We start from the raw sequence: 25,788 nt of genomic DNA on the forward strand, positions 1-25,788 counted from the left end.
CGTTTCCTCATTTTCCATTTATTTATTTTTTATTATTATGAGGGGAACAGGAAATATCTTTGGGTCCGTTTCTCTTATAAATGACAACGCCCCATCGCGCAATTTGTTTACCTTACATCTGGCTATCTTTCTTTCTTACTTTTTTTTTTTTTCATCAATTTCAAAATTGCTACATTAGTGTTGCCCACTTAACAAGTTTTGGGGGCGAGGTTTTACTTTGGTTTTCCTTCACTTCGCTTCGCTTTTCTTTCCTGTTTTTTTTTTTTTTTTTGGGAAAACGCTCTCACTCTCGCTTGCTGTTTCGGCCTTGTTGCGTATTAAAATTAGTGATTAATTTTTACGCCCTAAATATGCAAATGTGTTGCATTGATGAATACATTCACTGGCCCACTGAGATAGGTGGTGGATTCGGTGAGGGGGAAAATGGTGGGCAAAGTGGGCGTGGCGCTACTTCATTTTCTACTTCATTGCCAAAGTTCGTCGTCCGCTGGGAATTGAGCTTGAAAAATCCACCAGGCGATGCGCTGCTTGTCGATTTTCACGCTTCCATTTTTTTTTTCTTTTGCTTGCCGCTTTACTGTTTTTCCTCAAGGAAATGAAACATTTTTATGTCATATTTTGTGCGTTTCTTTTTTGGGCTTTTTTCCATAGAATTTTCCCCTGTGCTGGGGCCAGCGGCCAAAATTGATTATGGATGAACGCAGTCGGGGCGCAATTAACATTACTTTTAATTCGCAGAGCTCCGCGGACGCCGCTAATGAAGCATGCAAATGGGAAAGCGGAGAAAAGCGGAGAAAAGTGGAAAGTGGAAAGAGGAAAGTGGATGGATAAGATAAGTTGATGTCGTGCTTAACTTGATTTTCTCTATTAGTGTATAATTTTGAATGTATTTTCCTCGCGGCAATTGATATGCAAATGTTGACAAATTTTTACGAGCCTTGCAGTAATTGTGAGCCAAGCATTTAAGGTATTTCGCCTGGCACTTGAAATGGCTTGAGCTTTGTAAATAATATATTAAAATATTAATTTACCAAAGGGTTTGATGCTGATCCCTGATCCCTGAACCCTGAAGGTGATGTGAATATGCAAGCAGTTGAATTTACAGCTCAGACATATAATACATATGTATACTACACATGCCATTATCACACACACACAAGTATACGAGTATTTCCTATGTTATCGAAATAAATCACAAATAAACATAAATAAACAAACAAGCCGAGAGCATGGAGAAATGGAGAGAAATGCCTAAGTAGATTTGTCAAAAAGTAGTCGGCAGAAAGACGTGCTCGAGTAAAGTATGCAAAAATGAAAATAACTTGAGTAAAGTTGATATGTGTCTCTTCCCCACTGACAAGAATTTATGGCTGCAAAATGTCAATGGCTCGGCTCACACTTCTCCCTCACTTCTGCCCATATATTCTACCCATACTTATTTGGTCACATATCAAAATAAGTCTGATGATCCAATAAAGTGCTTATATCGCAACGGTGGCTTATAGTCAGCCCCTTTTCCATCGCCTTTTTCCAGCTTTCCCTCTTTTTTTTTTTTTTTTTTTTTTTTGTCTGTCACATTAGCGACGCATCGCAGCCTAATATTTTTGCATAGCATACTTTTGCGGGCTCGGTTTGTTGTAATGAAAATAAATGCGTTACATTTCAATACGTTTGCCACAATCCCTTCGTTTTTGATTTATGTGCGTGTGTGCATGTGTGTGTTTACGTGGGTGTGAGTGTGTGTGCGTTTGACATTTGTACGAGACACGTGAAAATATTTCGAGTGCTAGCGAAACCGAAACTACTTCAGACAGTCATCCCAATCTGAATCAAAACGCATTTCCCACCGCCTCACACACTCGTACAATGGAGGTTAATCCAACTAATGCATAACACGATAATTAAATAAAGTTTATTTTGAACTTTAGCTACATAATACATATATATATATTTATTGTTTTATTGTATATTATACATTTATAAAGTCTGCAAAGAATGCTCGTGCTATCATCTTGACCTATGCTGTACATAGGATACTCACCGCTATCTGTACACACACGCATCTCAAGATGGCAAAAAGAAATGATTTATTTGTGGCATTTCTAGGACTTCCCTTCCACCCAGCACTCGCAGCTGCTTTTAATACATTTTTCTACTTTCGGCATATTTGGCGCTCCATGCATGACAAATTGTTAAGAAAGCGCAGTGGAAAGGACCTTTTCCGCTCTTTCACCCACCACCACCATCACCACCACCACCACTCACACATGTGGTTCCCTGGCTCCTTTAGCCTGCTCCTTATCATCGAAATGTACTCGAGAAAATTCCACAAATAACGCGATGCCAGCTCCACTTGCACTCACTTTGCTGGATTTTCCAAGGATTCCCCGCCATACGGGGAAAATGGCAATGGCAGTGGAAATGGATATGGAAAGGGGTCCTTGCATGCATGAGCAGTTCATTGAGTTGACATTGAGTGCTTGTGATTTATGTTGGATTTTTGCCACTTCTTTCTGCCATTGCCTGCCACAGACAAGAGAGCGGAGATGTTGAAATAATAATAATATTTGCGATTCAAGGGTTAAGCTCTGCGGGCGAAGGTGTAACATTTGTCAGGCAATCGAGTGGGGGAATAAAGCTACTCAAAAGGGGGCTTACTTCTAATACACAAATGCGATTTAAACAGGTGCTCAAATCGTTTATCAATGTCACTTTGATAATATTTCAAATTGCTTTTAAATAACATCTTCTTCATTTTAAATATAAGTTATATAACTTTCGCGACTATTACACCTGCGATTAAAAAAAGTAAAACCTTCGACATCTTTGGTTGCGTTTGGACAGTTTCCTTCTGTTTTGTAAACCAAATTGCGTTTACGTCATCAACAGTCGTCAGTCAAGCGCCCTCCCATTTTTTTTTTTCTGCTCGACCCACATACCCTGGCATTTTGCCCCCTCGCAGAAGCAAAACCATCTACGTTCCGATGCTCGTCTGACTGACGACTGAGTTGCCATATATTCAAACTAAATGTGTCACGTCCAAGCAACAAAAATTTCATTTATATTCGCATATATATAGTATGTATGTAAAAAACAAAAAAAAAAAATGTAAAAAACCAAGAATGAAGAATTTTTAGAAGGAGCAGCAGCTAGAAGAATGAGCTTGAAATGTTATAAAGTTTATAACATTTATAGGGAGGTGGAGGGTGATATTTTTTGGGCAGCTGGCTTTGGTTTATTTTAAATTTGGAGCAATTTGGAGAGATCCTCCTTCTTGGCCCAAAAAGTGCGAAAAATACGAAAAAAAATTCCACATTCCACCTATTTTTAGAGGAAGGGTGTGAAATGGTTACAAATTATGTGCAGCATAAGCTGAAGCTGCTGCTTCTTCTAACACTTTGCTTTTTTCCCCCCTTTTATTTTTACTCCTTTTTCTGCGTGCGGCGTTTTAAGCAGCCACTTCCTGCCACGCCCCTGTTTTTTTTTTTTTTTTTTTTGGGGCGCTAGCAACAAATCAACGGAAGCGGAAGTGGCAATGGAAATGGAAATGCGACGGCGAATGAAGCGAAGCCGCAAAAGGTGTGAAAAAACGAGCGAACAGAGATGAAGATGAAAAATCACAAAAATGTTAGCGTTAGTCACACACAGGAACGACATAAGCTGGAAAAGCGGACGTGGACTTTCGAGGTTTTCCGACGCAAAGTCCTCGAGGTTTTCCATCGGTTGGGAAAAGCGTATGAAACTGGTATAGGCAGAATCCAGCAAGAAGCCGAACCCTTCAAACAAGAATACTATTCTTTAAGTATCAGAAGTAAAATATATTAAATTATTTTTTGAATAAATAATTAATGGCAAGTGCTAGGACTATATATATATTTTTAAAATATATAAATATATATTTTTATTTCAATTGGTTAACAACCAAATTGGTTTAGTTAAAGTCGTATATCTTATATCTTAGCTACATAGCACCTTTACACCCTGGATTTTAAAATTATATTTCCCCATTTTCCACCCCATTCCATTTTTTGTAGCTTTCTTTTGCATTTCTCTGCACTGGAAATTCTTTTGATTTATGCTAATTTGAATAAGTGCGCACCATCAATTTTTTCTCCCAAGTTCTTTTCCTATTTTTTTTTGTTTTTTCTTTGCTTTTTACCCCTATCTATACATTTCGCTGTCGAGTCCTGCGTTTTAGCACCAACTACTTTCCACTGCGAATTCTGCACGAGTTTTCTTGCCAGTAAGATCCTTTTGCGTCAGAGGATCTATCTTATATAGTTACTTTTCTATATTCAGCTATCAATGGAAGTTTATTTTTCTTAGCTTTCAAATTATATGCTGATTATGTAGTAAAAGCTTACGAACACATCCGCTTGGCTAACTGAGTTCTTCTTCAACGAACCTCCAAACGAATATCTTTTGCAAGAAATGTAATCCCTGCCATTTATTGAGGAGTGCTGTGGCAAGAACTTGCTTAGCATACGGTAGGTAGTCCGTAGTCCTTGAGGAACCCCAGATGGGAACCCTTTTCCGAAAGCCAATAAGCCAGCCACTTTGCCACCCAAAGAATACGGAGGGCTTGCCAAGGGTTAAGGTATTTAGATGTGAGGGGCTCTCAAAGTGGAAAGGCCGTCAAACGGAAATCAGATTTGTGTCTGGCATTTCTTGCGCTTGATTTGTTTGCATAACAAAAAGACGTCCAAGGATGGCGAAAAGGACATGCGTGCAAGTCTATCAAAACTAATGTTACAATGGCCTCCGCCCCGCCTCCGCCCACGTTTTCCACATTTCCACATTTCCTTCTCCTTCGGGCTGGCAAAGCAAAGAAAATCTGAAGGCCCCGTTGGGCAAAACGAAGTGGACTCTGCTGTTTTATTTATTTTATTATTATTATTCTGGTTTTTTTTTTCGTTTTTTTTTTTTCTGGGTAGACCGCAACTCGACCTTAAAGTGTGTCATTTCACGGCGCGCCTGCAACAACACCCCTTTTTCCAGCTTTTTTCCTCAGCTTTCCTCTCACTTTTTGGGCCCGTGAAATGTACAATTTTTATTGTTCGTGTTTTTCTTTTATTGCCAGCGGGCGGCGCATCTTCAGCCGTCGATCTGCCACACTCCTTACCACACCTTACGTCCTTCTCTCTGAACTTTCTGCAATCATTTGAATGCCCCATACGCTTCGAGTTGCAGTGCTCTTCATTTTCTGTATCACTAAGATATTGACAAGCATTTATCTTCAACAAACTTAAACTTAAAAAAATGATTTTTAATCAGCTAAAATTTGTATAGACACACAGATTATTTCTTATTTAACAGCTCAGTGGGTATAGTGTATTAAATAGTCGCCTACTTTATTACATCCTGATTTTTACCAGCGACTTTTCGACTTTTCCCACATGTCGTATCAGCGGCTTTTCCCGCGTGGCCTTTTGCCCACTGTCCTGCCACCAGCCCCGCTTTTCCTTAGTTTTCCACCTCCACTCCATGTACTTTTATTCAGCCCTCCTTACTCTGCATGTATATTTTTTTTTTCAGCCTTTTTTAACTTGGTTTCTCGGGTTTTTCGCGATTTTCAACGCATGAACCTCAGGGGTTGTCTTCTGCGTTGCCTTCTCGCCATCACCCCGACCACTTTATTTTTGGGTTCCGTATTATTTCGCATTTAAAAATAGATTTGCATTTGTTTGTTTGTCTGGGTGTGTTTGGCGTGTCCAATTGATTTATGGTTTTTGTAAATAACGGAGAGAAAAAAAAAAAAAAGAAGAATTCCCGAAAAGGTTGCGCCACGGGGGCATTTGGAAAAAGGGGCGAGAAACATCTATATATATATACACAAACATATATAGTGGCTTTTTATCGGGGGCGTTGCGGAAGGGTAAAGTATGAAGTAAGCTCTTCGCCGTTGTTTACTTTTTGCGGTTATTTTGCGGTTTCGCGTTTTCCTTTCTTTCTTTTTTTTTTTGTACCCATTTTAACCATTTTTCCCGTTTTCCAATATATCCTGTCCGCGAGAGTTTATTGACTTTTCAACTGATCCTTTGGGTGTAATTGTTGTTATTGTTTGCATTTTAAAACCCAAAGACGCCGCAAATGGGAAAAGCAAATGTCAAAATGGTTAAAATGGTTAAAAAATCAAGATATAAAATGCAAAACGCACAAGGGAATCTCAGCGACTCTAATAGATAATAAAAAAATGTTTTAATGTTTAATGCATTTTGAACGGCGACTAAAGCGCTAAAAACAATGTTTATAGTACCAATTATCATTCACAATGTTTAGTGATCAATAATCCCTGATATGAAAGGATAAAGGGCTAATGTTAAAACCTCACTAGAGAAAGTATAGTAATAAAAAAACATAGTAAAAAGCAAAGAAGCAGCTGGTAAAAAAAAAGAAAGGAGGAAACACAATTAACTGACTTTGGCAAACAATTGGCGGGCGATGGCATCTTGTACCCTCTTCTATTTTTATCCAACGCCCCCTCAAGATATTGTCACCAAGAAATGAAAAGCCAGGGGCGGTCCCGGCCAATGAAAAGCGATGGAAAACGCCAGGAAAGCGGGGGCAATACAATGGGGGAACAAGTAAACAACAATATACAAATAAATTGATGTCATTTTCGTTTTCGTTACGTCTCAAATGGAATTAGTGGCACGCTAAAAAATAAACGAAGGCGGGAAGACCTGTGCGGAAAGGACAAATCCAAATAAAAACCCCAAACGAAAGCTCGCATACTCGCTTACAACATAAAAAAATGCCCGAAAGAAAAGCGACGTGAGAAAATCGGGAGACGAAGGAAAAAGGAAACGCAAAGGAAAACAGACGGCAATGAAAACGCAGATAAACATATTCGCGAATTTGTTATTATCAGAAAAATATTGCGCGAATAAAGCCGGGGGTGTCGTCAATGGGAGGGAGATTGCCACCAGCTTAGACAACAGACGAGTGCACTGGGAGAAATGCCTTTAAAATAAACATACCTTAATTTTGAAAGTAAAGTTAAGAAATAGGCAGTGCATGTATGTATGTATGTTTTAAAAAGTTCCTTACTGAAGTTTTTAATTTCCTTTACTTGGGAGGTATAAGTTTCTGCCAGTGCATGCAAAATATGTGCGGAGTGTGAGGGTCGCGTGTGTGTGTGTGTGTGTGCGGCGTTAATTCCCCAGTGACTGCATGTGACGCGTTTTGCATGCGGTTTTCTCGCGTTTTCCAAGCGTTTGAGCGTCTGTGGGGCGAAATTAGCGTATGGAGGGCAACCGAGGGTTAAGGTAACTGCCGCAGCTAGATGGAAAATGGGAATGGGAATGGGAATGGGCTTCTCGGTGTCGCAAATTAGGCAAAAAGCCCAAGCCAGACAATCAAAGATCAAAACTTTTTGATAGGCAAATGCGTGTGTGACATGTGTGTGACTTGATACTTTTATTATCCTTCCTTTTTTTTTTTGGTTTGTTTTTCTTTTTTGTGTCTAAGACCTTTCTGTCAGAAGTTAAATGGCAGCTGACTTGTACGATTTTGAATTTGATTCGCATCGAAATTGATCTCGTGAGCCGCTGGGGAAATGACTGGTGTGGGTAATTGATGATTTAGGGATGCCTCATCGGATGTTAAACAGGATTGAAGGAAGGGCAACTGGCATTGTTAATATTTGACTTACATATGTATGTGTTTAAAGGTTGATATTTTATAGCTTCATAAAATGCCTTGCACTGAATTTAATTAGAAAAAACTCTTAACTTCCAAACGATGCCTCACAAAAACCGTCCACTTTTCCTTTTGATGGCGAAGGTCGTCAACTTATCAGCAGCAGTTCAAAATTCGACGCCTGTTGTTTGTCAAAAATATTTAACTCCCAAGTGGAAATATTGTAATTTCAACGAAAAGACAGTGTTTCCCACAAAAATAATTCTAATCAAAATATAGACAAAAACGCTCAAAACATTGATAAGACCTGAAAAATTGTAGCCATCCCCTGCCAAACAGTATAAAATTGAATAAAAAAAAAGTAGCCTTCACCTTTTCCAGCTAAACGTGTAAATGGACTTTTTTTTTGGGTTTTTTTTGTTTTTTTTGGTTTTTTTTTTGGGTGTGTGCGTTGACTGACTGACTTACCACCACTCAAATGCAAAATGGCGATTATTCATAAATCATTAAACACCATTTGGCGGGGGGCCTCTAAAATTTTTATCGCTTTTCCAACAAACTGGCGAAGAAAAATTCCTAATGAGCCAAGCGAAGAAGAGCAGTTACCAAAAAAAAAAAAAAAAAGTTAAAAAACTTCGGAAAAAATCAAAGGCCGTTTCCCGAAGAGGGTGGGAATTTTGGGCTGTAGAATTTCGCGGGCTTTTTAACAAGGCGCCCAGGCAGAAGACACCAAAAAAAAAATAAAAAAAAAGCGGTAGACTCGGACGAAGACATTAAAAATTTTGTTTGATACTTTGGTCGCTGCTGCCACACAACCCCACCCCACCCCCCAAAAAAATGAACGAAAAGGAAAATCCCACCCCACACCCCAGAAAATCGTATGCCACCACTTACATCACTTCTTCAGCTTTTTTATTTTTTTTGTATTTTTTGGCTTTAGCTTTTTCGGCCGCTGTTCTGGTCGTTTGATTTCCGCTTCCGTTTGCCGTTGAGATTAAAAAACATTTTCGTGCGTTTTTTCCCTCATTTCCCTGATGTTTTTCATCGTTCCTCTTTTACCACGGATACGGATACGGATACGGATGGCCGTGGCCGTGGCCAACGGTTGCGTCTCTATCTGTGAGATACATTAAATTAAAAATTCATCTTTAATCAAAAATTATTGTTGGCATGCACAAGACGCGAGACGAAGTTGCGATGTCGATGGGGATCAAGGGGATCAGGGGGCTTTATATATAGAGTATACTACACGTATATATATATTAGGGGAGTTGGTAGATGTCCCAAGCGCTGGCCAAACATTGTTGACAATATATCAAAGTTTGTGGCATCTTGGCGGAATGGCAGGGAGTGAGGGAGTGGCCTTATTGTAATTGCTCTTGTCGCGAGTTTGGCTCTCGAGGACTTGGGCACAAAATGTACAGTGCGGTCAAAAGGAGGTGCTGCAACATACAAACTACGGACAGTAAAAAATATCCAAGAAATTTAAACAGAACTAAATGTGGGTAAGGTAAAGCCAGTGAATAAACAAACCCCTTTTACTTGCTGTGTGCTCCATACGTTCCATCAATATGTCACCAGAAAATACCAATGTCAAGAATCAGGGCGTCTGCATCACGAAGATTACCTGGGCCGGAAACTTGGCTGATTGTTTAACCACCCAAAACCTCAACCAACAATTTCAACTTAATTAAATGCGTCTTTAATACTTTTGGCTGGCTGGTAAACAGAATGAGATGGCAGCTGCATCCTTCGTCGCACATTTACATTAATGTTCATATGTGTGTTTGTTTGGCCACGAAGAAAAAAGGAGCCAACAAACTTTTCAGTTTGAAAGGAGTAAGCAGAATAAGGAGAAAGGGACGTGTGTCTGGGCCAAAAATAAAGTTGATTAAAATTTGAAAGATTTTTGACAGTTATTATGCGCCGGCGGGTGGATAAACTGAAACTGAAACTGAAGCGCACAAACTTGTGCAAAGTGTCAATATTGAATTTTAAGCTCGCTGTCTTCCCAACTCTTTTTCTTCTTTCATTTTGCTATGTGAAAAATCAGTTGGGAATAACCAAACCCTGGGTATTCAGACCTAATATGATCGTATTGCTATTTTTAAAGATTTTTAAAAGATTGAAAGAGAGCTATGTCACCTTAGAAGTGCGTATTAGAATCACCTTTAAGAAACACTTTATATGAGCAGTTCTAAGTCACTAGGAACAAATTAAACCACTTGGTAATAATATTAATATTACAAATTGCTCTTTGCACTTCACAGTCTGAGTTTCAGTGTACCAATTAACAGCTCCGCAAGATCAATCAAAAAACGAGAAAAACCAAGATAATTTCCACCGTGTGCTGAATTGTACTCGATCGTTTAGAGGCCATAAAAACCGCACACGGCCAACTGCAGATGAAGTAGCTTGGCTTAATATAAAATTACATTTTATAGCAGTCACGGTTGGGGGATGGGTGGGTGGCCAATGGGGCGGCAAGGACATTCAAACTAATAAGGCTGGTTCAATTTAATGAGCAGACGTCGCAACTTTCCGCTACGTTGGACGCGTTAAACTAATCAACGCAGTGCCACCCACTTTTAGTTCAACCCTCGGCAACAGTTGTTTGTTTGTCTGCTCAATTGCTTGTTAACATTTTGCGCAATTTGGGTGGAAAAGTGGAGAAAAATTGGGGGGGCTTAAACTACCTGCAAACATGGAAAAAAACACAAACCAATTGAGCGCGAGTGTATGAGTGTGTGTTCGGTATGTTGTGTATGTGTTCTGTATGTGTTTTTGTGGGCACGGAGGACAGTGGCCTGTAGAAAGTCATAAAATTTTATAGTTTCGAGGGGCGGGACAGGTTGTACAAATACGAAATTGGCCGTGTGTTATGACTGTGAACTAATCGCCGCAGCGTTTTCGGTTTGCCTTGGGCCAGTTAATGAAATGGCCATGGCTCAAATGAATTCTGGGTACCAATTTTTTTTTTTTTTTTTTTTTTTTTGGGGTCGAAGTAGATGACCTGGCCCCGGAGGGTCACTGTGCAATTAAGAGCCATCCGACGGCTTGGACATAAAGATGTCTTCAAGACATTCGACCAAAGGTCACAGGGATCAACCCCAACCACCCCAAAAACAAACATTGTAATTACAGCGACTTTAATTCTGAAACTCAATTTATTGGCATTCCAGTAAGGAAATCCTACGCTTAACCTTTAACTATGATAACTAAACCTAAAAGGATTTCATTCCGCGACTTAATAAATTACGGTCTATTAATAATTTCCTGATTGATTTGTATGGCTTGTGCATGGCTTTGAACCCGAGAGCTCAATAGACAATCTAATTGGGGCGCAAAACGCTGGGAATTGCAACAATTTCACTCGTATTACATTACACACAATCAAATGAAATCAAATCACACAAATCAGGCCAAATCGCTGTCGCAATTTGCCGTTGGCAAACCGTTGGCAAACATTGGACCCAAGTCGATTGTATAAAGCTATAGATGCCATTCACATAGAACATATAGGCCAACAACCCCAAAAACGCACACGAAGATCTGGCAAATCTCGGGCATAAGGCATAACTCACGCTTATGATTTTTACTGGGCCCATCAAAGAGCGAACCCCTTTTTTTTCTGGTTTTTCTTTGCTTTTTATTTGGATCCCCTGAAGAACACTATAACCAATAAACATTGTTGCAGAATTGCTTGTTTTTGCAGCTAATAAAATCATAAAAAATAAGCAAATAGCCGGGCATACATAAGTGGCCAGAGGGTTAAGGTCCAAAGGGGGAAAGTTATGGGCTCGGATGGCAATGACAAGTGGATTTTTTATCACTAAATTCGCTAAGAAGGCGCCGGCTTTCGATAGCCCAAAGAAAATGGATGAATGGTTTTCTTTTCAGTTGTTTTCCTAACGAAAAGGGTCTGGATATTGAGATTGACATACACAAAGGAAAATAATACCATACCATTAACTTAGAAACAGTATGTTAGTGTACTTTAGGTTTGAATTGTATTAAATAGGCATTTTAGTTTCAGACTTATGTACCTCACACAATATGCAAAATAATTGCAAATGCGTGCCAGTTTCTTGCTGTGCATAAAATGAGGGTGTGGCTGATTGCCGAATGGCACCACAATGCATGCAAATTGTAACAAGGATAATGGCAAACTCTCAAAAGACCACCGCAAACAAGACGACTATGACGACAAAGTAGAGCGCGTCGTCAACCCCCCAAAAAAAAAAAATAGAAAAAAATAAAAGAAATATACTCGGATAGCCGAAAACCCGGAAAAAGTGAGACCCACACGCTTTACTGCCACTTGACAAATTGGTCAAGTGATTTTGCACAAAAAATGGACCGTAAGATGCGGAAAACGGGACGCGGGTGGCGGTTGGTAGAAGGCTGAATGAGAGGTCATGGGCCATGTGGATATTCGTATAATTGGGAGGGGGTCAGCAGGTCAAACGATAAAGTGAACTGCAGGCAGGGGTTGCAAACTAGACTGCCGAATGGAACAGCAAATAATTTAAATTCTCTTCCTATTACTAACATTAAAATAAAATAGTTATATTTAAAATTAAACCCTCTTGAAACGATCACAAATTAGAACAAAAAGCTTGGCCCAATTTCCAACAGCTAACTTTCCTTCGATAAATTGCAACTCTTTGGTTGTTCATTCTTTTTTATCATGAGGGTTCCGGGGATTTCCCGCGTATTGTGGGTTTTAGATTTTTATGGATTGCGGATGCGAATGCGAATGTTAAGCTCATCAAATCGAGCGATTGACAAATTGCTTGTCTACGTGTGTGTTCCTCGGTTTCCCAGCCATCGTAATGTGATTTTTCCTGGTTGCTTCGTGTGTGGACTACTGACAACTCTATATATGCTCTATAGAGAGGGTGGAATATATATGTATATCCCCCAATCCATTCGCAACCCGAACCCGTATTGTTGCCAATTCGCTGGGATGTGTGGCAGAATGTATTGCTTGTAATTGTCTGTTTGATGGACCAAACAATTTTGATTGAATTCAATTACAAGGCCAACCCCTTTCGCCAATTTGGTTGCTGTTTTTTCTTTTTTTTTCTTTGGGCTGCTGCCCCTTGGTTGCAATTTCTCTGGCTTTTTTTTTTTTTTTGGTTGTCCTTGTTGGTTTTAGTGATTTGCAATAATTTTGATGCCCGCCTTGGCTCATATGTGAAATATGCCGTTGTCATGGTTTGTTTATTCAGTGCGGATGTCCTCCGGCTAAACCCCCCCACACCCCCTATCCTTAACCCACTCAAAAAGAAGCAAAAAAGAAAAAAAAATGCACTGTAGAAAAGATGTTGCCTTTTCAGTAAGAAAAGAAATATGGCAGATATACAGCAGTTGCTATGGCTTGTTACAGTTAAAACCCCCATTTCGCTGTAAATTTCTCTAAGTGCATTCACTTTGCTGCCCGCATGTGCTTCCTTTTTGTCCTTTTTTCTTGGCCTTTTCTTGGAGGGGAATCCTTCAAGCCAAAAGGGTTTCAGTTTCAGTTTCAGTTTCAGTTTGTGCTTCGCTTTCGATTTCTTTGTTTGGTTTCTTTGCTGGCCAAGTAGATTAAGTGATTTTCAAGTCATGTCCTTTTTTTCCTTTGCTGTTTGGTGTTTGCGCCCTGATGGACTGCTGCCAAAAAGAAAGTCATGTCATGTCGGTCGTGTGTGTGTGTGTGTGTGTGGGTATTTATATATGTGGGTTTTGTGTTTATATTACAAGGGTTATTGAGCAAATCACCGGGCGACAAAAAAAAGGGAACAAACGAACGAACGGCAGCAATGAAATCTTGTTTGTTAGCATAATTTGTTTGATTTTTATTAGATAGACAATATGTGAGAGCACTAACCGGACCCATTCTAACCAGCTCCTGTACAAAATACAGCCCTTTTTCCTTTTCCTATTATTATTATTATGATATTTTTTCGTTTGTGCCAAGTCATATTAGTGGCGCATAGCAACTCAACTTTTGGCCCGACACGTTTTCGTTATTAATTTTTATTACGAGTCCGAATAAATTGCATTACCTACACACACACACACACATACAAGCACTAATTTTGTAAATTGAATTTGCTTACAGGAAAAAACAAAAAACCCTTTTTACTGACCAGATACGGAAGCTAAAACAAAAAACAAAAACAAAAACTGCAGAAACCCTAACAAGGCCATTAATAAAAAATGGGAATGGGTGGGCATTTCATTTGCTTGGGCTGCGATGACTGTGTAAAGTCTTTGAACAATAATATATATCGAGCTACGGGTCTCCAAGGACCTCTCACGAAAAAGACGCATAAATATCAGAATGCTCATAAATTCCGCCAAGTGCCATTAATTTCTTGACATTCTATATGCATATGCACCCCAAAGAAAAAATACAAAAAAAAATTCCCCATCTTATGTATATCCCTCAAAATAATGATTTACTCGAAGCACAAACTTTGGCCAGCATACATTTTTAATAGCAAACAATTTGTAATAAATAAAATGGCAATGGCATAAATGTCAGCTACGACAGGATGCTAAACCTGAGTACTTTCACAGTGGTAATTGCTTGAAGGAGATTGAATTTAAAAATTCTCATTTGAATATGCAAGGGTATCCCTTATATCTTATGTATATATATGGCTTAAGGTATGGCTTATATCTGGGTCGTAGACTATTAAGTTGGTATATTATATATAGTTTTTATCATTATATTTCTTAAGTTACTGCATTTTATATAGTTTATTTAGTTACTCTTGTTTTAATCGTTATATTTGAAGGAAGCGCAGTACAGTTGTGCTCACTAAGATTTAGCCATATTGTTATTTTAATTTCGAAAATTGCAACAATAACAATGCCGGGCTGCTGACAATAACAAACACACCCACACACACACATGCATATGCATCTCGGCTATTGCATATGTATGGGACAGTGTGTGAATGAGACAGTCGACGGTGGGGGAGAGAGAAAGAGAAGGAGAGGGAGCAAGAAAGCGCTGAATGTGTATTTGTCTACATGACAAGTAGGCAATATTTGCATACTCAATTGCATTGTAAATTTTTTCTATGCAACACACACACACACACACGCACACCCACATGGGCAAAAAACACACACACACACACACAGCCAAGTGAAAATGTCGCGCCTAAGTGTATGCAATGCAAAAAGATGCAGAAAACTGAAACAGAGAAAAGGAATTGTGAGCAAAAAAATGTGAAAAAGTGCTGAACAAAGCAATCAGAGCAGGTGCCACTGTGTGGGTGTGTGTGTTAGAATTGCATATGTGTGAGTGTATGCGTGTGTGTGTGTATGTTGAGCTGTTGATGATGACTGTGACGACAAAGAATCTGAGAACGATGACGACAACGTATGTACAGTTTTCATTTGAATGACAAAAAGTCAGGTGGGCCACCACTCAAGTACCTGTACACACATACAAATTTATATATATATATGTATGTATATATTTAGATGTATAAACATGTCCGTGTGAGAGGCAGTGGGCGTGGCTTGAATCACTGACTGTACGTATATATATAAATACAACATATGCGGTGCATATTTCGCCTAACATCACCCACCAAACACTTAACATATTCTAATTATTCATGCTTATTTTATATTGTGTATGGGCGCTGCTTTGTCGTTGCCAAAAGGGGTGTGGCAACGGGCGGGGAAAAGGGGGGAACATTAGAATTGGGAATGGGGATGTTAGCAGCAACCTGCCTGTCTTATTAAAAATTACAAATAGTCAACGTTTAATTATGTGTGCGAGTGCGTTAAGAAGGACCCGAGATTAATGCTAAGCCCAGGGGATAACTATTTAACATTCGCTTTTTGGACATGTTGGTAAGGAGGAAAATGATTTATACCGTGAATTTACAAACAAAAATTGTGAATTTCCTCAAGAAAAACATTTATTTCCGTGTGACACTGACAACACTGCTATAAAGTTCCATCTGGTGTGAATAATGCACAAGTTTGGTATTTAAATAAATAGTTCTATTACTTACATTTAAAAAGATTTTTTTCTTTCAATTATTTTTCCTATTGGTCCACTCTATTGTGCGACAGTCTTAGTAATTTCCGTGTGCAAGTAGCCTACTTTCAGCTACTACCGATATTTTGTAACAAGCCAAGGATATATTACACTGTCATATCACACAGAGGTTGCTCAAATAAATTAACATAAATTGTACAATTATAAACTAATAATTCTAGAATGCTATGGCAAATCAATGAATATACATACATATGTATGCATTATTTGTACAAGTTTATTTTCTTCGGTGCAGCCAAAAGGCACAGTGAACCAAACTGAAGCATTTTGCACCAATTTTCGTGACGATGTCAACAGCAACGCGAGCTGCAAACACAAGAAAATGCTAAGGGAACGGCAAAACGCCACCTAGCAGCCATTCCACGCACTACAGGGCACACACACACACACACACACAGGCGTAAAATGTGCACACATACACAAACTAATGTTGATGACAATGTTATGGGCGTCCTGACAGCCATAAGCGCACTCGACAATCCAAACTGGGCGTGACACCTGCACCACGTAGATGATGCAACCACCTTGCACCACCTTGCACCACCTTGCACCACCTTGCACCACCTTGCACCACCTTGCACCACCTTGCACCACCTTGCACCACCCAACCAAGCTCCTATGATTTTTTTCGCGCCAAGTGTTTAGAAAGGCGGGCGCAGAATTATTATCACAAAAAGTATTGAGGAACGTCTGAAGAATTATAAATGAAAAATATGATGTGATAAATATGAGTAGAAAAAATCTATAATAAAGAATACCAAAGGCGTAACTATAAATAATATAAAAATCTTTGGGTGTAGAAAAAATAATAGAGAAATTTTGGTTTAGTTTGAAATATTTTTGTTATTGGAAACATCAGAAAAACTTTCATCAAAACTATAGAACTACCCGACTTGGAAGCGAATAAAATAGTTTCTCTTGATTTTGCCGGGCATTCAAATAGGCGATGCCCCTTAAAAATATGCAACGCCAAATGCAGACCAAACACACACACACACCTGAGCAGATGGAAAATGGGAAATGGTAAATGGGAAAATGGGAAATTCTGGCCATGGCTATGTGATATCAAGCGTTGAAGTAGCGTTAGGCAAATGGTTGGGTGGCTGTAAAAAAGGGCGCCCATCTTTGGCTGCTGTTGTTGTTTCGTTTCGTTTCGCTGTGTGTGTGTGTGTGCGCTAGTGTGTGTGTGTGCAAGAGATTTGCAAACTAAAGCCTCATCACAATGTCCTCAAAATTCAAATAGCAACAACACAGCAACTGTAGTTGGGCACGAAAAGCAGGCTTCAGTTGTATTTTTCTCTCGCTCTCCCTCTCTTTCTCTCTCTCTCTCTCTCTCTTTCTTTTGGCCAGAAAGTCCTAGGCTCAAGATCCAAAAAGGGGGCGGCCAGCATTGGTGGGCGGGGCTGGAGCTGGGTCTGAGCCTCGGCAATTGTCACACGACGCTACTTTTGCAAATTATTTTTTCCACTGCGTGTGTGTGTGTGTGTGTGTGTGTGTGTGCAATGTCTGCTGTATATGAATTGCAAATAACCCAAGCCCACCAAGCCCAACTCAAAAACCCAAAACCCATTCCAAAATGCAAAAAAAAAAAAAAGAAACGTATTGCCAAGCCAAGCTGTTTTTGTACGTACATTCAGAGAAATAAATTATTATATTTTTTAAAAATGCTAAATGAGTAAATGCTCACTCAACAAAAAAAATACAAGCACTAATAGATATTACACAAAAAAACTTAAATTTAGCAAATCTTTGTTAGTTTGTAAACAAATTTCTCGCAGTGCATGCCGAGTTGCTTCTTAACAAGCGGCACCTGTGAGCTGGCACCTAGCCCCCCCTCTAAACCCCACGGAGCCCCCATGTGTGTGTGTGTGTGTGTGCAGTTGTATGTGTAAGTGGAATATGTTTTATTTAGCATTTTTAAGTGTTTGCTGGCTCTGCCCAGTAAGCGTCTCCGACAGCCCAACCCCCCCTTCCAAAAAAAAAACCCCCTTTCTCACAGAGAGCATTCTGATTGTTTGGGGCTGACTGTTGGGGCAGCCCCTTCCCCTTGCCAACCCCCCTCTCAGCCGACACCACTGCTTTTTTCCTTGTTCGTTGCTCGTTGTAGCTGTAGCTGTAGCTGTAGCTGATGCTTGAAGCAAAATAATAATTATTGTTATAGAAAGGACAAAGTATAATTTCAGATATGTGTAGTAGCGCCCAAGAGGAGGAGGTCGTCCTTAAAGCGAAGGGGTTTCCAAGCGGGGGCCAGCTAACCCCCATTTACAGAGGTGGCAAAGGGGGGCAAAGGGGGGCAAAGGGTGCAAAGTGGGCATAGGGTGCAAAGGGGGTTAAGGGGGTAAAGGGGGGTAAGGAGACGCCTCTGGATGGGGCCAGAGCTCGTTGCACTCTCTGTTGGGCCCAAGAAGACAAACAGAAATAGAAATTAATGAGTTGATACAAGGTGCTGCAGATGAAGACGCAGATGATGAGTGCAAGAAACAACACGAGCCAGCATTTTCCCCGGAATAGATGGAAAGTTAGTCAATATTATAGTATTTTCGCTCACAATTAATAGTTAAGTGCAGCCTTCTTCTATTGTTCATCTTAAATATATCCAAAAAAAATTGGAATATAATACAAATAAAGTTTTATTTATTTACGCCGCTGTATCATCTAGTTATTTATTTATTACATTAAACAATTCGTTTTTTTACTCGCTCCACTTGCTGCCAATTAAGTGACGTCTTCATTTTCGTACACTCACTGCCAGAGACATCTGTATTTAGCCAGCACCACCACCCACCACCCACCGCCCACCGCCAATCCCGCCCAGAAATTGACTAATTAAAGCTTCGGAGTTGGGGGCCACCGGGTTCTTGACAAATGGTTCAGCTGTCAACTGTGACGTTTGGCTGTCAAAATATCAGCCAATCACCAGCGGAATGGGTGGTTCCTTGGCTGGGTGGGGGTTTTCCTGTTTTCCGGTTTTCCCGTTTTCCGTATGAGTTGGAAAAAGGAAGAGCGCCAAGAATGCGGTAACCCCAAAAGATTGTCCCAAATGCGACGGCGAGCAGCGTAAACACGTTTGCTCAACTGGCGAGGCAGAGCGTTAAAATTAAAGCATTCCACTTTCTGTGAGCACTGCATGTGTGAGCCAGTTTCACAGCTCTAGTCAATAATATATACTCGAAATATACTAGAAGAAAAACCCGCTTATTAGCAGGAGAAAGCTGTACATTTCAATTGCTTATTAAATTATATGTATAGTTCTGTTATTAAATCTATAACTACAATATTAACCGATTTGCATAAAATATTTCCAAACATAGCTGTTTGGAATATGTTTTTCGCTATAAATAAATATGCTCTCAAGTTCTATTGGGTTGACCGCAACTGTGGCCAAAGGACTTTCTGGGTTCGGTGGCTCAAGTGTCAAGCTGTCAAAGTTGCCATTTTTCATAGGCACTGTGGCCGCCTGTAAATGGAGCACTGCACCACCGAATGTTTGTCAAATATTGAAAAATGCCTAGGAGCTTACCGCCACATGTGTGTGTCAGGCACACCACCCCCTTCCCCTACCCCTACCCCATACCCCTCCCCTCTGTAGCAACTGCTTGCCGTGGCAAAAAGGAAAACCCCATTCCCAACGCTCATGTGTGCCTGACACTTAAGCCTTCATGGGCTTTCGTTTCATCATTTGGGCTAAATCATAAAAATGATGACACAACGCTGCTGATGAGTTTCAGTTATCAAAAATAGTGGCAGCCAACCCCTGGCTAATAACCCCATCCACACATATAAAAAATCCCACCTCCAGCTCAAGAAATTCCACTCCATGTCCACATCCATATCCACATCCATGTCCATATCCATATCCACATCCACATCCCCGCACAGCTGCAGCTACTTTAAATTCTATGTGTGACATTTGATCATTTGTCATTGGACTTGGACTTGAGACAGTGTTTGGAATAGGAATAGCAATCGCAATCGGAATCATGGGCTTTGTCTATATATAAGATATATATATATATGTATCTTTGTAGGGATGGTGGTGGCTCAATTTTGGGTTTCGCTCATTACTAATGATGATGATGACCAATGCCCAAAACACAAAAATACAAAAAACAAAAAAGGTTACAGCTCTGCCAGCCACTGATATGTCATTTAATGGCCTTGGGCATAGGCTCATACATATATGAAAGGATTACATTTTGCCCAGGGTTCGAGGTCACATTTGGGCGTCTGCTCATTAGGACTTTGGAGTATTAATCATTAAATTAGTTCCTTCATAGATGATGCCTTTTGTGACTTCTAAACGTAAATATATACATTCTGCTTTTATTTTGGAATAAAATAATTCCATATTACACGATTATTAGCTTGCTCCAAGTTTCCAGGTGCGCATTTCCACATTTCTGATACTTCAGCTCAATGGCTCGTCAGTTTTTGGCCAGAGGCTTTTCCATTTCCACGGTTGGTACTCGCCGCTTAAAACCATTTACAGTTGTAAATTAAATTTCCAACTCAAACAAATCAGCCAAAATACCTTTCAATATCTCAGCCCCCGGCATTTTTTTGTTTTCAACTGTCGTCGAAGGTGCTCGCCACCCCGCATCTAAATTCTCATTGAGGGAAATGCCCTGCGGGTTCCAAGGAACAAATGTATATATATATATACACGGATATGCAGGATATACAGGCGACTGGGGTAACATTTTTTAAGCTCGGTAATAAATTTTTAATAAGCTTGCTTGTTGTTTTGCCTGGCTGCCGCCGCCGTGCCAAAGATATTTTTTAATAAATCGTTTTCGAGTACATTGAGAAATGCTAAGACGCCTTCCCCATTACCATTTCCCTATCCATATGAAATATACATACGACTGAATGAATGCGATGGATAGGTGGATGGCTGGATGGATGGATGGATGGATGGTTGGATGGATGAATGTCGGTAATGGTTACCCCCGGTGACTTTGGTGACTCCGTGTCTAAGGGTGTCTTCCGATTGTCGTCAACGTTGTCGTTGTCGTTGTGGTGTCTTTCTCATAACCCCACCTATATTTTTAACCTAACTGAACCAATTCAAAGGTTTCCTCCATTACAGGGTATGCATTCAAGTGCGCAGATATTCCAATACTCAGTCTTAGCTTGAGTTTTTGATTTATTAGTTTGCTTGGTTTTGCTTAGTTTTTCAAATAACAGCATTTCGTATATACGTATTTTTCGCATTTATATTAATTGTGTTCCTTTTACAGGGTATCTGCAAATTCGAACCCCATTTAAATCGCTTACTTATGCCCGCTTTCATTGACTGGCTTTTTGTCTTTGCTCCGCGATGTGCACATTAGCAGAGCGAGCAGCATTTTGACATCAATGATATTGAAATGATATGAAATACCTGACAGGGGGTGTATTTTTTTTGTATTTTTGTATTTTTCAATTTTAAATATTGACAAACGAGCGAGTGTGGGCGGAGGAAAGTGTGTGCGGGAAAATGCGGAGGGAAAATGTGCTCGCCCGGCGGCCTGCTCAAGGTAATTTGACAAGTTGTCGAAGCTTTAGCAATGTCACGACCAGGGTGCAAGTCAACAGGACTTACAGGACTAACAGGACTCTCTTCTTGCCGGCTGATGTCTCACTCTTCCAAACACGCCAAGATTTTCCGGCTGCCCCCCCCCTGAAGGCAATATCCATGTTGTTCGGCGTCATTGGATGCACTTTGATAGGAGTCTTGTCACTCAAATGGATGCCCGGATTCTGGAGCGGCGTTGAGGAGCCCCAAGCCCCCCATCTGAAAATGCGAATGTCAACATTCCAATTACGCGAACATTTTCCGCACACCAATAATATGCCCTGACAGCTGGACAGGCAGCCAGGTCAGGGTATGGTTGGGAAATGGGAAACTGGGAAACTGGGAAACTGGGTGGCTGCCTGGCTGGCATACGGCGGAAAATTCAGTCAGTAGGGGGAGGAGATAGGTGGTAAGAGGGGTATAGCTGCGACAACAATGAGACAAGAACCGGCAAAGGTGAGCCAAGCCAAACCCAACAATGCCAGGCTCAATGCACCCAAAGAAACTAATTATCTTTATACATTACATTTCTTATTCTTTATACGTTACATTTTATAAATTAAAATAATTGAATTGAGCTGCCTTCAATGCTGATGAAAATGCCCAGCAATGTGAGCTTAGGAAAACAACTTTCGACTAATATTTCTCGCCGTGTAGACGATCCACAAAACGCAAACAGAAGATGCCAACGAATGAGAACGAGAGCAACGATGACGTTGATAATGGCGTAAAATGGTTGAAGTCAGACAGAAAACCCGGAAAAATACAAGTCGAAAGTAGTGGAAATGTGTGTGGAAATCCAAAGTGGGCTTTGCTGCCGTTCCTTCTGCACAGGAAAAAAAAATAACAGAAAAAAAAAAAACGACGACAGAGCCGAGGAAAATGCGAAAAGACCAGGAAGACCAGGTACGAACAAACAAATTGGATGCGAATGCAAATAAACGAAAATTATAAATAACAGCAGCAACGACGACCAAACAGGCAATGGAAATGGAAAACTCCGAGGAAATTGAGGCTACGTAGTACGTACATACCACTGCCACACGGATGGGCAAAAGAATGGCCATGGAAAACCTGCAAGGGGGGGGGGGGGGTTCGTTTCCCAGTCGAAAGATGATGAGCCGCAATAACAAACAGGTGTAGCTGGAAAATGGAAATGGAGACGCAACCAGATGATGACTCTACTTGTATATAGGACGAGAAGAAGGCAAGTGCAATATGTAGACGGGGCGACTGATGAGTTGCAATGAATAGAAATTGCCAAAGCAAATGGTCCACAACAATGCATGGCTAAGAAAAACTGGACTGCAGCAGAATTTTCCCTAGCCAAAGCTTTGATTTTCCACGTGACACTATGCGGTTATATCGCTTATAAACAAATTAAAAAAGAAGAAAGTCGCAGGACAGTTAAATGTTTTAACAATACCGATCATAATTATTCCAAGGAAGAGAAAAACCCAATGATATACCGATACTTTTGTTCTTGAATAACCAATGCAAAGCAGATACTTCTGTGCTTGAATAACCAATGCTAAGCAGATACTTCTGTTCTTGAATAACCAATGCTAAGCAGATACTTCTGTTCTTGAATAACCAATGATAAGCCCATACTTTTGTTCTTGAATAATGATGTGCCATTGATTTTCAATTCCAATTAGAACCCATCTTATAGGTTCTGAAGAGTTCTTCCTCGAGCGGTTTGCATTTCGAGGGCGTGAAATAATCGAGGGATCCGAATTAGACCCATAGAGCATAACAGTTCTTGAGTTCTTTGGGGGGGGGGAAACTCGAGTGAAGTGAACCGGAGTTCTGGCTTCCTGGACTCCTGGACTCCTGCGTTTTGTAATCCTGGATGGATGGATGGGTTGGATGGGATGCTTGGTTGCCTAGAGACAAAGCCGCCGAGAGATGCAAATGCAAATGACGACGGACGGTGTGCGAATTGATTAAAATTCGATTGTTTCTTTTATTCCGAGGGTCGGTGGTGGGTCGTCGTCCTAGTCGGCGTCGTAGTCGTTTTGCTTGCCGAGAAAAAGGGTTGCTTATATCCAGTTCCGCATCCTGTCTTTCCTTTCTTGTTGCTATTTATTGGCTGTGCCTGCCTTGGCATTTATTACACGGCGCTGCGAGTTTTAATTATGCTTTCTCCCCCACCACCAACACCGCCACCACCTCCTCGATTTTTCCCCTGGAGCGCTGCCTAATCAGCGGCGGTATATCAGGAAAAACCACCGAACCACCCAACCACCCAACACCCACCACCCCCTTGGCCTAATCACATTTCACCCCTTTCGGTTCACTTCTCTTCTTTTTTTTTCCACCTTTTGTTGTCGTCTCGTTGTCGTCGTTGCCTTTCGATTTTTAATTTTTTAATTCGTTATCCTTGCGCCTCTCTGTGTGTGTGTGTTGTTGGTACGTTTTCTTTTTTTTTTTTGCTTCCCAACTTATTCGAAGCGTGTGTCGGCAAGGGTTAAGCATTAAACGCTAAATCAGATAATGTTAGACAATTGAGCAGCGACGTCGCTGACATTAAAACAAAAGTCGCTGGGTGGGTGGGAAAATGGTGGTTTGCGGGCTCGTCTGTGCCGCGACATGCAAATCGAGAAAAGGGTTAACTTTTCATAAAATACTGCATATATTGACTCAAGTCATGTACACCAAAGTAAACTTCACAGGAAAGGCGCAGCGAAGATACATTCTGCAAGCCGAGACGCAAATACCCTGCCGATTGTTCACACTACATTGGGATTGCTCCATGTTCAAAAACATCAAAGTTCGAGGACTTAAGTATTACATGTATTGGTGATTTGGAAGCACACAAAAGACAACTATTTCTAAGGTTATCATGAGTAGAACTAACAACGAAATGCCATTCAGCCGCGTCACACAATCAAAGTGCCGTGCGAAAGGGTATGCAAATACCAAAAGGAGGCAAATTCTGGGGGGAAAGAGGAGGCAACTGAACTACAAGGACTCGACAAACTTCGATTACAAAAATTCGCATTATCCGATTAAGCAACGGGACAGCAGCAGCAGCAGCAGCAGCAGCAGCAGCAACAGAAAAGAAAATTTTAATTTTAAATTATTACCATTCGGTCGGTTTTTTGTGACCCTTCAGCTAACCGCACCGGAAAGTATGCAACATAAAAATAGCTGGGGGTTCAAAACCGAAAATAAAAAAAATAAAAAAAGGATTGAAAACCTCAAGCCACCTGACCAAAATAATGAGAAAAACGCGCCAAGTAAATAAAAACGCGTGAGACAAAACGGAAGCGACCGACGACCCTTTTTTTTTTTTTTTGTATTTTCCTCGCTTTTCCCGCCGCGGTGGCCTTTTGTCTATTTTCTTGTTCTCTTGTTGTTTGCCAGTGCTTTATGCCGTGGAAATTAACGCAAGTAACTGCGTGGAAAATATGCCGTGTCCTTTTCCGTGTTTGCGTTCGCTTCCGTTTTGTTGTTTTTTGGGGACAAACCTCGGTGGAAAGTCGTCGATGTCCGCCTTCGATTAGATTAGCCGGAAAAACGCAGGCGGAAATATGATTGTAAAAGTAACTTTACTATGTACACAAGAAGTGATCAAGAAGTGACCAAAAAGTAACCAAAAAGTAACCAAAAAGTGATCATGAAGTGACCAAAAAGTAACCAAAAAGTGATCAAGAAGTGACTAAAAAGTAACCAAAAAGTGACCAAAAAGGGTTCAAGAAGTGACCAAAAAGTGTTGCCAGCGCATCAAATCGATTTAGAGCCTAAAACCCTTGCGGAAAATCAGTTGAAAACTTTAAGCATTCGAATTGAAATCTATTTGAAGTTTGCAGAGTGCTCTCGGAACATTTTCGAACTCGCCAGCTAAGCCAACAAATGAGTTTACTTTGGACTCTTTGCCATCCAGTTGACTGCTTTCAATTTCCCTTTCTCTCCGAATTTTCAGCATTTTTTACTTTTTCCTCGGCCAAAACATCTTAGTCCTTCTTCTTCTTCTGTCGCTTTGAAGGGCAGTGTTCACTTTTGGTTTTGTGCATTTTTAATTATTGGCTTTTTTCTTAGACGCTGTAATTGTATTTGCTTAGCATTTTGGCTAAAGTGAACACGCACACACACACACACATATACTATATATATATATATATGTATATAGAGGGGCTAAAACCACGCCCCTGCCATTGCGAATTTAAATTGCATGGAATTTGCAAACTGAAATTAAAATAGTTAATGATTTTTTGGTCAGGCGACTTAAGTGGCGACTCAATTGGCCCAAGGGGGGTGGAGTGGGGCGGGTTTTCCCGGAGGGGTGGGGGTGGGGGTGGTGTGGTGGCAGACCTGAGTAATTGAAAAAGCATCGTCTGTGGAAAAGTGGGCGGAAAATTGTGGAGTGGGAGAGGCTAAAACTGGAGGCAAAAGACAAATAGAGAGCGCAACTGTAGTGCAAACTTTTGCGGCGACAACTCTGGCACACAGGGCAACCCTGCCTCCCCCCAACACCATTTCCACCCCCTCTACCCGCCTACCCCTCGCTACT

At 40.6% G+C, this 25,788-nt stretch overlaps 1 long non-coding RNA gene across 1 annotated transcript; it reads left to right on the forward strand.

The window, feature by feature from the left end:
* Positions 1–7,355: 7,355 nt before the first annotated feature.
* Positions 7,356–8,027, forward strand: LOC120321708. Its single transcript, XR_005561407.2, has 2 exons — positions 7,356–7,658; positions 7,721–8,027. It is a non-coding gene; the product is annotated as an uncharacterized LOC120321708 (long non-coding RNA).
* Positions 8,028–25,788: the final 17,761 nt, after the last annotated feature.

The sequence above is a fragment of the Drosophila yakuba genome, chromosome X (assembly GCF_016746365.2).
Source record: "Drosophila yakuba strain Tai18E2 chromosome X, Prin_Dyak_Tai18E2_2.1, whole genome shotgun sequence".
Lineage (NCBI taxonomy): Eukaryota > Metazoa > Arthropoda > Insecta > Diptera > Drosophilidae > Drosophila > Drosophila yakuba.